Here is a 14,056-nt window from a genome sequence, read left to right as displayed (position 1 = left end):
ATTGCTTGACACCATTGCCATAGTAATCTAATGATTAGGTTACTTTATTCAGTCATTTTTTTCAGTCATGTTTGACTCTGTGATCCCATTTGGGATTTTGCTGACAGAGATACTGGAGTGGTTTGCCATTTCATTCACCAATTCATTTTACAGTTGAGAAAACTGAGGCAAAAGGAGTTAACTCGCTTTTGAATCACACAACTAGTCATTGTCTGAGGTCAGATTTGAACTCAGGAAGATGTCTTCCTGACTCTCTACCTGGCACTCTATCGACTATGACGCCACCTAGCTGCCCTGGTTAGGTTACTATGCTCCTCAAAGATCTTCCATGGCATTATGTTGCCTATCAAATACTATAAAATGCAAACTCCTTAACCTGACATTCAAGGAACTCAATAATCAGACAAATAAAATAACTTATTTTTTACCGATTGCATTTCCCCCTCTTCTGCCTCTGTGACTTTACTTACATTCTCTCTTATACCTAGATTCATCTTTCTCTCACACTAATGGAAAGCTTAAAATGATAGATTTATTTCTAGAAGGGACTTTAGAACCCAACTAATCCTACTCTCTCGTTTTATATGAAAAGTCCAAGTCTGGAGAATCATAAAGATGTCTTTCCCAACATCACAGTGTCATAGACAAACTAATCTTCTTTCTACTGTACTATGTTGCTCCTTTTCAAGGAAATTATTACCTCTCTCAGAAAATTTTTTTTCTTTGATTTCCTATCTAGAAGTAACTCTTTTTTTCTCAGAATCTCCTCATATCATGTCTCCTCAGAAGACACATTCCTCACATCTTGAAGTAGTTACATGTAGTGTGGCACAGTGAATCGAAAACTGGCTTTGAAGCTTGGAGAACATGAGTTGAAGTTTTGTCTCTGAAACAAAGTAGATGGGTGACCCTGGGCCAGTCATTTAACTTCTTTTTTAAAAAATAACTTTTTATTGATAGAACCCATGCCAGGGTAATTTTTTACAGCATTATTGCTTGCACTCACTTCCGTTCTGATTTTCCCCCTCCCTCCCTTCACCCCCTCCCCCAGATGGCAAGCAGTCATTTACATGTGGAATAGGTTACAGTATATCCTAGATACAACAGTCATTTAACTTCTTAATACTTTAAGCAATTCTTTAACACCTAAGTTGTAAAGAAGGTACCAATCTAATTTGATAGAAGTAGTCTCTTTACTTGGTTATTCCCTACACCAAGTCCCTTGAAACCAGGTGGTGCTATAGTGCATAGAGTGCTGAGCTGGAGTCTGAAGCACTCATTTTCCTGAGTTCAAATCTGGACTCATACACTGACTAGCTGTGTGACTGGACAAGTCACTTAACTCTACTTACCACAGTTTTCTTATCTGTAAAATAAACAGGAGAAGGAAATGACAAGTCACTCTAGTATCCTTGCCAAGAAAACCCTGAATGATGTCAGGAAGAGTTAGATTGAACAACAAAGTGAAATGTCAGATCTAGTCCCACTACCTATCCTTATCATAATTACTCCTCAATGTGGTGAAAATAATTCTAGCTTTAGCATCAAAGAATCTGGGTTCAAATCATGTTCTTAATATATATATGTGTATGAACTTGAGAAAGTTACTCAATAACTCTCAATCTCAGTTTCTTCAAAAGTGGAATGAATTTATTGGATTTGATGATCTGTGAGGGTCTTCCCAGCTCTGAGTCTACTATTCTGTGATCCCTGTTAAATTATATAAGCTCTTTAGGGATTGGTTGTTTGTGTATATATATATTTCATGTTTATGATCTATGCAGTAATACAGCTCTTTTCACATAGTAGGTGCTTAATAAGTAGTGTCAAATCTCACTATTTGTTGTTGAACTAACAGATTGAAAAGAAGACAAGAAATGGATAATAAAACTATTGATTGATGCATTGTCTATGGCTGGGCCATTTTATTCCTTCCTTCTTTACCTGGAGTTGATGATAAAGAAATAATTCATTTATGCCAGTATTTTGGATCACAGAATGAGGAATGCAACTCAGCTTTCCTGAGAGTTTCCAGGATGTATAGAAACTCTCCCCCCACATACATCCCTCTACCTTTCACCCCCCACTTTTTGCTTGGGGGTACAGTATGGGGAGGGTTTCTTGATATCATAGTTAACCAAGTAGTACATTGGTCTTTGCTGAATTTGTTATATAATAAATATTAATAATTTTGTTAACTCATCTTTCCTCTCCCTTCCCCCATTAGCATTGTGACCTCATACACAGCCAACCTATCCCTCTTTCTCTAAACCAGGAGAACTGTGACATACACATTATTTTTTTTTTCAAGAACTCATCTTCAATAAACACCATAGCTGTCCTTAAATCGCCTCTGTATTCTATATGCATGTGATTAATACCCAAGAAAGTAGTGCATGTTTCAGCTCTCCAATGCTGCTAAGGAAGTGAAGGGCAGGTTTTTTAACCCACATTCTAGAGGTTAGGGCTGTGAAACAGAGAAATGGAGTCACTTTCCCAAGGTCAAGTTGTAGGGCCTACACATAGGAAGGAAGTGCCTTGGCCCTGTGACCCTTGCCACCCACCTTCCCTGAAAGCTGATCTTACACCAGGTTACCTGGGTGGCTGCTCATCTGCAGGAAGCATTCCTCTGTTCGTCTGTGGTACCTGAGTCATCCAGCTCAGCTCCGGACTGCAGAAGGAGCAGCCAGAAAGCATCAGGCAACTGCAGGGCACTCTGCCTGCTTAGGGATCTTCTTACGTAGTAAAAACTGGACCATCCACAAAGAATCTAACTCCTTCTCTTCTCCTCTCCTCTCCTCTCCTCTTTTTTCCTTTCCTCTCCTCTCCTCTTCGTTCTTCTCTTCTGTTTTCCAATCCTTTTCTCTCCTCTCCTTTCCTTTCCCTCTCTTTCCTCCCCTCTCTCTTCTGTCCTATCCTGTTCTCTGCTCTCCTCTGCTCTCTTTTCCTCTTTTTCCTTCCCTCCCTCCCTCTTTCCCTCTCTCCTTTCTTCCTTCCTTCCTTTCTTCCTTCCTTCCTTCCTTCCTTCCTTTCTTCCTTATGTGTAGTGCTAATCAGCAAGCCTGAACCACCAAGGAAATAACCCAGCAGGCCTTGGGCTAGTGAAGGACACTAACTTATTTGACAATACCTTTCTTTGCTCCATCTCCATCCCCATTCCTTCCAGCTCTATTTTGGGTAAACTGTTTTCCCTTTCATCATTCATTCAACAAACATTTAGTAAATGCTAACAGTGTGTTAGAAGTAAGGAAGGAAGAAAGGAAGGAAGGGAGGGAAGGAGAGAGGGAAGAACAAGGGGGAAAGAGGGAGGGAAGGAGAGAGGGAAGAACAAGGGGGAAAGAGGGAGGGAAGGAGAGAGGGAAGAACAAGGGGGAAAGAGGGAGGGAAGGAGAGAGGGAAGAACAAGGGGGAAAGAGGGAGGGAAGGAGAGAGGGAAGAACAAGGGGGAAAGAGGGAGGGAAGGAGAGAGGGAAGAACAAGGGGGAAAGAGGGAGGGAAGGAGAGAGGGAAGAACAAGGGGGAAAGAGGGAGGGAAGGAGAGAGGGAAGAACAAGGGGGAAAGAGGGAGGGAAGGAGAGAGGGAAGAACAAGGGGGAAAGAGGGAGGGAAGGAGAGAGGGAAGAACAAGGGGGAAAGAGGGAGGGAAGGAGAGAGGGAAGAACAAGGGGGAAAGAGGGAGGGAAGGAGAGAGGGAAGAACAAGGGGGAAAGAGGGAGGGAAGGAGAGAGGGAAGAACAAGGGGGAAAGAGGGAGGGAAGGAGAGAGGGAAGAACAAGGGGGAAAGAGGGAGGGAAGGAGAGAGGGAAGAACAAGGGGGAAAGAGGGAGGGAAGGAGAGAGGGAAGAACAAGGGGGAAAGAGGGAGGGAAGGAGAGAGGGAAGAACAAGGGGGAAAGAGGGAGGGAAGGAGAGAGGGAAGAACAAGGGGGAAAGAGGGAGGGAAGGAGAGAGGGAAGAACAAGGGGGAAAGAGGGAGGGAAGGAGAGAGGGAAGAACAAGGGGGAAAGAGGGAGGGAAGGAGAGAGGGAAGAACAAGGGGGAAAGAGGGAGGGAAGGAGAGAGGGAAGAACAAGGGGGAAAGAGGGAGGGAAGGAGAGAGGGAAGAACAAGGGGGAAAGAGGGAGGGAAGGAGAGAGGGAAGAACAAGGGGGAAAGAGGGAGGGAAGGAGAGAGGGAAGAACAAGGGGGAAAGAGGGAGGGAAGGAGAGAGGGAAGAACAAGGGGGAAAGAGGGAGGGAAGGAGAGAGGGAAGAACAAGGGGGAAAGAGGGAGGGAAGGAGAGAGGGAAGAACAAGGGGGAAAGAGGGAGGGAAGGAGAGAGGGAAGAACAAGGGGGAAAGAGGGAGGGAAGGAGAGAGGGAAGAACAAGGGGGAAAGAGGGAGGGAAGGAGAGAGGGAAGAACAAGGGGGAAAGAGGGAGGGAAGGAGAGAGGGAAGAACAAGGGGGAAAGAGGGAGGGAAGGAGAGAGGGAAGAACAAGGGGGAAAGAGGGAGGGAAGGAGAGAGGGAAGAACAAGGGGGAAAGAGGGAGGGAAGGAGAGAGGGAAGAACAAGGGGGAAAGAGGGAGGGAAGGAGAGAGGGAAGAACAAGGGGGAAAGAGGGAGGGTCCATGGATGGAGCTTAAAAATTTAAGGAAGCTAGAGCTGCTAAGAGACGGAATGAAAATGTAATATATTCAGCCCAAACTCACTCCCGACGTCCATCCCAGTTTCGCTGCATCCTTTTTCTCTTGTTTTGTCTTCTATACCAGATTCTATGGACACTTTGGGTTTAAATTCTAGGCTGTTTCTTGATCTGGAGTTTCCTTAGCTATTCAATGATTCTGTGCTCCATGGTCAATTTCTTTGTGTCTTTCAGAATGAAGTGCAACTTTCTAGAGTCAAGGAGAAGGAAGTCATTATCCTGGGACCAATTTTAGTAGCAGATAGCCACTGTAGTAGGAACCACCCTCCAGTGGCTGGGCTGAGAAGCCCAGGAATATATCAAGCTCCAAAGTCATAGAACTTTAGAGCCTCAAAGTACTCTTCTGATGGTCTCAGTTTAAAATGAGAAAACACAAGCCTAAAATTCACTTTTCATGTAAGCACTGCTCTCTGCCCTGTATTTGTTCAGCAAGGATGGAAACGAAGGCTTTTTATCAATTAATTGCACTTATAACATTTATGCACATTTCTCCCTCTGCTCCACTTTTAAAGAAGTAAAAAACAGGATATTTTTCTTTGCACAATTCTTTCTTCGGGGGAGAAAGTTCATTGATAACATCTGTCATATTAAAATTTTGTATGGAAAGGGCGAGACAAATTGTAACAATTCCAAACTAAAATCTGTAGCTCTTTCTATAACACAGTTTAGTGATATTTAAATTTCTAGAGCATTAGTGTTTTCTTTCCTTCCTTCCTTCCTTCCTTTCTTCCTTTTTTTCCCTTCCTCCTTTCTCTTCTATCATTCCTTCTTTCCTTCCCTCCCTCCCTCTTTCCCTCTCTCCTTTCTTCCTTATGTGTAGTGCTAATCAGCAAGCCTGAACCACCAAGGAAATAACCCAGCAGGCCTTGGGCTAGTGAAGGACACTAACTTATTTGACAATACCTTTCTTTGCTCCATCTCCATCCCCATTCCTTCCAGCTCTATTTTGGGTAAACTGTTTTCCCTTTCATCATTCATTCAACAAACATTTAGTAAATGCTAACTGTGTGTTAGAAGTAAGGAAGGAAGAAAGGAAGGAAGGGAGGGAAGGAGAGAGGGAAGAACAAGGGGGAAAGAGGGAGGGAAGGACAGAGGGAGGAAGGGGAGGGAGGGAGGAGGAGGAAGAGGAGGAGGGGAGAGAAAAAGAGAGAGAGAGAGAGAGAGAGAGAAAAAGAGAGAGAGAGAGAGAGAGAGAGAGAGAGAGAGAGAGAGAGAGAGAGAAGAGAGAGAATCTCTTTCTCACTCTATTGTTTCTTCCATGAACCAGATGAAGAAAAGTAATTAAGGGGAAGATTGACTCTTCTTCCTCTCAATAAATTTCCTAACTAGCTCACAGTCTTCATCATTTATAGTCTTGGCTTCTTACTAGAAGATTTAAATATACTTGTTTATGTACACCCAAATCCTCTTACTTCCCAGGTCCTCAATCAATTCTACTACTATGACCTACTCCTTTACCTCTCAGCTGCTCACAGATGGCCATATATTTGATCTTGCCCCCATCCATAAATATTTGATTTCCATGTTCAAGAAATGTCCCTTGTTAGTTCATCTCTTCCTAGTTTGCTACCACCAAAACTACTGACCTCATTAAAACTTGCAATCTCTCTACCGTCTTCTACATCTACTATTACAATCATCTATCACCTTTGTTCTGACCAGTCTCTCTTCCCAATCTCAATCCTTTGGTAAACTAGTTAAAGCAATATCCTTTGCTTTTAAATTCCTTACTCCCTTGTGCTATCTTTCATGCCCCTAAGAGACTCTAATCCTACATTACTCTCTACCTTCTGCCTCCTTCACCTGGTTGGTATTCTTTGTTCTTGAAGAGGACCAAGATTACATCGTTATGTTAGAGTCCAGTTACAGAGTGTCTGATTGTGGCTGATCAAATCAATATGAGCTCAGAATGCTCTGTCACAGTTTGGACACCAATAATCTCTATGAACTCTTGAAATGTTTGTTCTGAGCTAATTCAATTCTGCTTTGTTCACAGAGCACAGCACCTTCTCTGATAAAGGCATGCTATGTTTGGCAGTCCTGTCCTACTGAATAGAGCTAAATGGGAATCAAGATACCATGTTAACTGGGTATACTACAAATTTAAGTTTTGTAATAGTGTCAGGACTCTCATACAGTAAAGTGACCCATCTCTTCTCTAAATGAAATTCTATACCACTCAGAACAGAACAACCCATCTCTCATACCTCCCTCTCCTCTGCTTTCTGAGTTGAGAATCTTCTTTTATATGAAAAATAAACAATTTTAAAGAACGAGATCATTTGCTAGGAGCTCTCTTTTCTTCCCTTCTCATTATCTCACATCCCTCTGATGACACCTCCCATCATCTATTTTATCCTTTACTCCCATTTCTTATTAAGAACTGGCTCCTCCAAACACCTCTATGTGTGTAGATTCCAACTATATTTTGGACTTCCAACTCCTCCCATCTTCTGCAAAAGATTACCCCTGCTATCCTTCCCCCTGTGCTCTCCCTATCTTCTTCTATACCAAATAGCCATGACTCTATGTTCCTTCTCCCTTCTCAACTAAACTTTTTGAAAAATCTGTCTCTATTTCATGTATCTACTTCCTCTCTTTTCTTTTCCTAACTCTTTACAATCAGCTTTCCAATGTCATTTAAGACAATCATTTTCCTGAAACTGCTCTCTCTAAAGTTATAAGTGAGCATTCATTTGCTTTTTCTAATTTGCATCCTCTGACTTTTCTTCAGCACTTATGTCTGTTAATTATTCATCTCTAGATTTTTGTGACACTGCTCTGTCTTGGTTCTCCTCCTACTGACTTGAGTGTTCCCTCTCATCTTTCTTAGTTGGATTTTCATCCATTGTTAGACCAATTATCAATGGATGTATCTCAAAGCTCTCTTCTAGATCCTCTTCTCTTTCCTCTTTGTACTCTTTCACTTTCACATCTCTTATTGGTTTAATTTCTATCCCTTAGACTCCCCTGAAGGCCAATTCCACATCACTGATTGCCTATTGATCACTAAGAACTTTTCCCATAGGCAATTTAAACTTGACATGTCTAAAACAGAACTAAAAAACTTTCTCCCATAATTCACCCTCTTATGAACTTCTCTCTTATTAGTGAGAATACCATTAGCCATTAGTTTGGTCACCGATAGGACCATGGAACCTCTTCACTTGACCACCTTTCACCACACCACTTAAACAGTTCATCAGTGTTGAACTACATCCTGTTCCTTAAATATAATAGCCCTGGCTCAGTGCCTTTGTACTGATTGTCTCCTGTGAATGGAATGCTCTCCTTTCTTGTCTCAGTCTTTTAGAATCCATGTCTTCTTTCAAGTGTTAGATCAAACGCTTCCTCTTGCAAGAGTTCCTTACCAATTCTTTCTCCAAACCCAAGGTTACAGTGTCTACATTGTAATAAGCAAAACAACATGTAAAGGTTATGGTGGCCAGAAAAAGGAACTATTCTCTGGGAAGTAACAAAGACAGGAAGTGTATTGTAGTCCATTGTAGTAGGGTTACCTTCATCTATTCTGTATAATTGTGTATACCCATGTGGGCATATATTTCCCCTAATAAATTGTAAGCTCTTTGAAAGCTTTGATTTGTCTTCAAACACTAAATACAGCTTCTGGCAAATAGTTAGCATTTACTAAATATTATTGAAAGAGTGACAAATGGGAAAACATGGAGCAAGGAGGGATGAAGATGGGGTAAAGAAAGTCAACTGGCAACTGAGTTGTTGTTCTCACTAGCCCAAGACCCAGAAATCAGAATTGTAAAAATAAAACAAACAACCCCCCAAGAAACAAAACAAAACAAACAAAACCTAAAGTTAAGATTATTTTTACATGTAATTGGGAAAAATAAATAGCTAAAATTCATAAAATGTAAAATAAATATTTGAAAGGTAAAACTTTATTTTTCTCAACTTATTTAATATTGAAAGAGTAACCTACAGATTGTGAGACAGTGTTGACTCTAGCTTCACTACTCAGGATAGGTAAAGAGAACTATATAGAAGTAATTTTTCTGTCTACCCCTTAAGAGACAAAATTTCTGGTGGATACACACAGAAAGCTGTGCACATCAGAAAAGTTCTTTAGGGATTCCCCACAATGTAGCCACAACGTTCCTTGAGTCTCCAAGTCTCATTTGGGTCTTCTAAAGGTAATAGAAACAATTATAAAACTCCTCAATAGTGATATATGACATTCACACACAGGTGTGTATATATGCACACATAATAAAGATAGAGATATCTACATAAATATTGTTTACATTTTATTTTTTCTAATTTATGAAACAAAACATTTACATAACAGAATTTAAAAAAAGATTGTGCAAGAAACTGCAGATCTGTTTTGTATAACTTGCTATTTCTTTTAAATATAAAGTTATTATGTAACTTACTTTTTTCCTTTTTTAAAATCTTTCCTCCTCCCTCTCCCCTCTTCCCCATATTGGCTACCTTCTAGAAATAAATATGTGTATATATATATATATATATATGTAAAATCATTCTATGCATAATTCTATTTATCAGTTCTTTCTTTAGATGAAGATGACATTTTCCTTCATAGGTCCTTTGTATTAATATAATAGCCAAAATGACCTGATCACTCAAAATTATTCTTAAAATGAGCAAATGTGGGTGTATATATACATATATATACCTACACACATACATACAATATGTAAATATGTGTAGGTATGTAAATATATATATACACACATACACACATAGATGCATGTATGTATAGCCATTGTATATATGCATACGTGGTACATATATGTGCATGTATAGGGATGTTTAGGTATGTATGTATATGTGTATACATGAATATGTGTATATACACATACACATAAATGTATGTGTATATAAGAATATATATGCTTATGTCTATCCACACATATATTTGTGTATATATGCATACATAAACATGCATGTATATGCATGTACATATTTATTTATTCCTTCATTTGTTCATTTATTTATCTATTCATCCACCACCCATCCATCTCTGTGTCTCTCCCTCTCTCCCTCTCTCCTTCTCTCTGTCTCTCTCTCTCTCTCTCTGTCTCTGTCTGTCTCTGTCTGTCTCTCTCTCTCTCTCTCTCCTCTCTCTCTCTCTCTCTCTCTCTCGTCTATCTTCCTCAGGACGAGCTTATGAGGTAGAAACTACTCTTGCCCTCCATTTCACAGATGAAGAAACTGAGCTGAAAGCCTCGTCTAAGGGTCACACAAGTCAAGTTCGGACGCCGGATTTGAACTCAGCTATTCCTGGCGCCAAATTTGCCTCAGTAAGGTCCTCCACCTTCCCGAAATCCCCTATCCCACACTGACTCCTACGATCCTTATCGGGTTGACCCTGAGCCCAACTAAGAGAGATCCAGGGGTAAGTGGGCGGCGAAGGCCGCCTGCAGCGCTCCGCTTTCCTATTGCCCCTAGGCAGGATACAATGTATCTAAGGCAATTTTAGGACAACAAATAGAAACAACAGCGGGCATCTTGGTTGCAATGAATGTTTATAGCCACTAGATGTCAGGATTGCTTCATGATGCAAGACAACTTGCGCAGCGCCTTAGCGAGCTAATTGTTTATTCGTTTGCAGGGACTCTTCATGACCCCATTTGGTATTTTCTTGGCAAGGATTCTCGGGGTGGTTTGTGATTTCCTTTTCTAGTTCATTTTACAGATGAGGAAATGAAAGCGACCAGGGCTAAGTGATTACACACAGCTTGTAAGTCTGAGACCAACATTGAACTTACAAAGATGAAATTTCGTGCTCTGACCATTGCACCGCCTGGATGCTCCTAGACAGTTAAGGCTGTCTATTTCCACTACCCATCCTTCCAGGCTTTCCCAAATATGGGCATAGGATGAGGCTGTGGTTTTCCTGGTGAATTCTAAAAATCCAGGAAGATTGCTTCCTCAGTTTAGGTCTTTAGAAAATGACTTACATTTAGCAACAATCCAAATACCACATCCCACAAACCCCCAACTCCTTCATGCCTCCAACCTTTGCATAATTAGTTTCATATCCAGCAGAGCCAAACTTGGGACTTCAGAGACCCACATTCATTAGAATCCAGTCTCGCTGTTTCAGAGGTGACCTTAAGCATAGTTTGAATGAAAGAATTCCAGTCACCAACAAAAACTAGTAATTGCTAGGTTGTACAAATCACTTAATTTAAAAATATCAGGCACTTAATGAAGATAACAATTATCCAAGTTTAGATGTTTCCTGTTCTTTTAGAGGTTGCGGGAATGTAAAGGGAAATGCAAAGTTGACAGAGTAAACAATTTTACTGGAAAAACCATTGAACACTATATTAGTAAAATACTGAGTGTAAGTCTATAAAAGAAATAATATGGATCTATTCAATTGGAAGGGAACAGGGGAAAGGCACTGAACTTAAAATGTTTGCTTTACCAACTCATATTTTAGTTCTGGACCTTAATTTGTCTGTACTCATTTATAGAATTGGTATTATTAGTTGTTGTTGTTTCAAATCTTCTTTATTATTAAATATCCATATTTTGAACCATAAAGTTAAGTTCAGATTTGCTAGTTCATTCTGGGCCACATCATTGTAGCTTGACTCCTCTTCAAAACACATTGTTCCATTCCAATTCTTCTTTTTTTTTCTATTGGGTGATTTTTTTTCATTTTTTCTTTTCTTTTTTCAAATTTATTTTGTTTGAAGAAACAGAATAAGCAAAAAAAAAAAACACACACACACAGAAAAGCAATACAAAACAAAATGAAACCAAGAAAAGAGAACATTATCATGTGCCCAGCGGAACATCAGAGAGGATACAAAATATATGACTACAAATACCAATTTAAGAAAGTGTGTATGTATATATATATAATATTTAGAAACAATTATAGTCATTAGTGTCCATCTTTCCTTTATTTCCTTGTAAACTGTTATTTTGTTCTCTGTTGCACACTTTATTTACTTTATTCTTTACTCCCCTTTCATCTCAGAATTAGGATTATGTAACCATTCAATATTTATTAATCACTATGTATATGACACTGTGATTCTGTGGATACACAGACAAAAATGAAATAGTCCTGCCCTCAAGAAGCTTAAGTTCCAAAGAAGTTTTCAACTTATGGTTATGAAGCTTTCTTAGGGAGTTCTTTCACTCAGCCAATGGCAATGAAAGGGAAGGTTTATAAACAACTTTCCTCAAGCTTTCCCAGTCTAGCCAATGACTATGTAGCTTTTCCTATTGGCTCTCTTAATCCATAGAACATTAAGAACAACTTTTTTAGACAGTGATAATTTTGGTTTAGCTTTTGATCAAAAGTCACAAAGATCTTTTCATCCAATGTTTGTGAAACTTTCATAGCTAGCTTTTAAAGCCAGTTGTCTTAAAACTCTTTCCCACAGAGGGTGTGTTCACCTAAAGCCAAAATGATGTCAGCATTATTAATTTGTCCTTTGGATTCTGCCCCAGTTTTCCTGAGTCCCTCAATTCTACTCTCATGTCCATTATAATGAGAAATACATTTTAGTTCTTAGTACTCGTGTATCTGGGTGGCTGGTGCTAGTATCTACAAGGCTCTGCCTCTTTAAATAAGAAATGCTCCCAGTGAAAATATGGTAAGAACACTAACTTTAATATCTTTAGTTATGCCTTTCTGATTTGGATGAATTAGGGCAGGGCTAGTTGAAGCCCATTGAAAAGTTTGTTGCCCTTTGCCCTGTTTTCTTGAGACTAATAAATCATAGTCCGGTTTCACTTTCTGGGTTTTCTACATATAAACTTACAATAATATTTCTACACTAAGACTTAAGAATGCAGGTTAATAATTCAAATGTCAAAATCAAGTTGAGTTTCAGGGAAGTTATATGATTAAGAGACTGGAAACTATGAGAATGTGAAAGGCTAAAAGGAATATGAAATCAAACTAGAAAAGAGAATCCTGATAATAAATGAATACTGATTTTTCTGTCTAATCACATCCATAAAACATACATATGGCCAGTCACAGATTTGGCTGGCATAGACACAAACTCACACAATGTTTACTTTTTTACAAACCATATACTCACACATATTTTCATTAGCCATAGTCTATAACCCATATCTGATCAGTCAATTTAACATTATATGTTCAGTTGTTACCAGGAACATTTGGTGAGATACTAAATACCCTGGCTCATCACAAACTTATCACACCATTTTTTAAAAATAGTCAGAAACTTACATGTTTCTTACATGAATTAATAATCATAATTTTAGAAGTCATGTCACTAAGGATCTCAAGAAGGAGAATGGAACCTATGATTTCATTGCTACAGGAAAATCTCAAATAAGAACATGCTCTCCACTAAAGCAGTTCAGCACCTGCTCTGCAATTTTTGGAGAATTGTCAAGACTAGTGAGAGTTATGTGCCATACTCTAATATAGGACATATGACATGTATGACACAGACAGTATCTATGAGAGGTAGGGTATGAATCCAGTTCTTTCTGTCTCTGAGGTCAGCTTTTTATCAGATATAATATTCTGCCTCTCCAAATAATTATAACAATAATAAACATCTTTTTGTGCTAAGGAACAGAATATTTTTGGCATAGTTATTATTGTCAATATTCTTGTTTTTACTATTATATTCTATAATTTGGATAAATTTAATGTTAATTAACAATCTGGGTCCTTTTGATTAAGTTCATTCTGGTAAACTGTTGACATTCAAATTTTTTAGTAAAATAGCAAAAAGATACTTGCTGAGTATCTGAGAAGATACTCAGAATAAAGACATGGCTGGTCTTGGTGGCTCTGAGGAACTAGTCAGTCAAAGAGAGAGGCCAAAGGGGCAGTGAATTTGAGAAGTGGAGGATGAGGTAGAGTGAAAGGAATAAATGAATATGTGAAAGAACTAATGATGGTGAAGAATGATGATGATGATGATGATGATGATGATGATAAAAGTACTCTAAAGCTTGCAAAGTGCTTTATAAAAATTGTCTCATTTTATCTTCATACTGATCTGTGGAAGTGGTTGCTATTATTATCCCCATTTTACAAATGAGGAAACTGATGTATAGAGTAATTAAGTTATTTGTCCAGGATCCCAAAGCTAGTGAATGTTTAAGGTTGGATTTGAACTCAGGAATTTCTAACTCTAAGTTCAAGACTTTATCCATTATACCTACTATACACATCTCATTATACAAATGATATCTCTGAAACCTCTTGTGTTACTTTCTGTCTATACATGAGATCCCAAGTCACTTTTAACTCTCCTAAGTATATTGTTCAGATGAATAAGCTGTCATATTTTAAAGTCTCTGCAGAGAAAAATGAAGATGTCAGTAATGATAGTACAAATATATGAGCACTAGGAAT

This window comes from Antechinus flavipes, chromosome 2, assembly GCF_016432865.1.
Source record: "Antechinus flavipes isolate AdamAnt ecotype Samford, QLD, Australia chromosome 2, AdamAnt_v2, whole genome shotgun sequence".
NCBI classification, from domain to species: domain Eukaryota; kingdom Metazoa; phylum Chordata; class Mammalia; order Dasyuromorphia; family Dasyuridae; genus Antechinus; species Antechinus flavipes.
The sequence above is the reverse complement of the archived record's forward strand: the minus strand, read 5'-3'. Positions refer to the sequence as shown.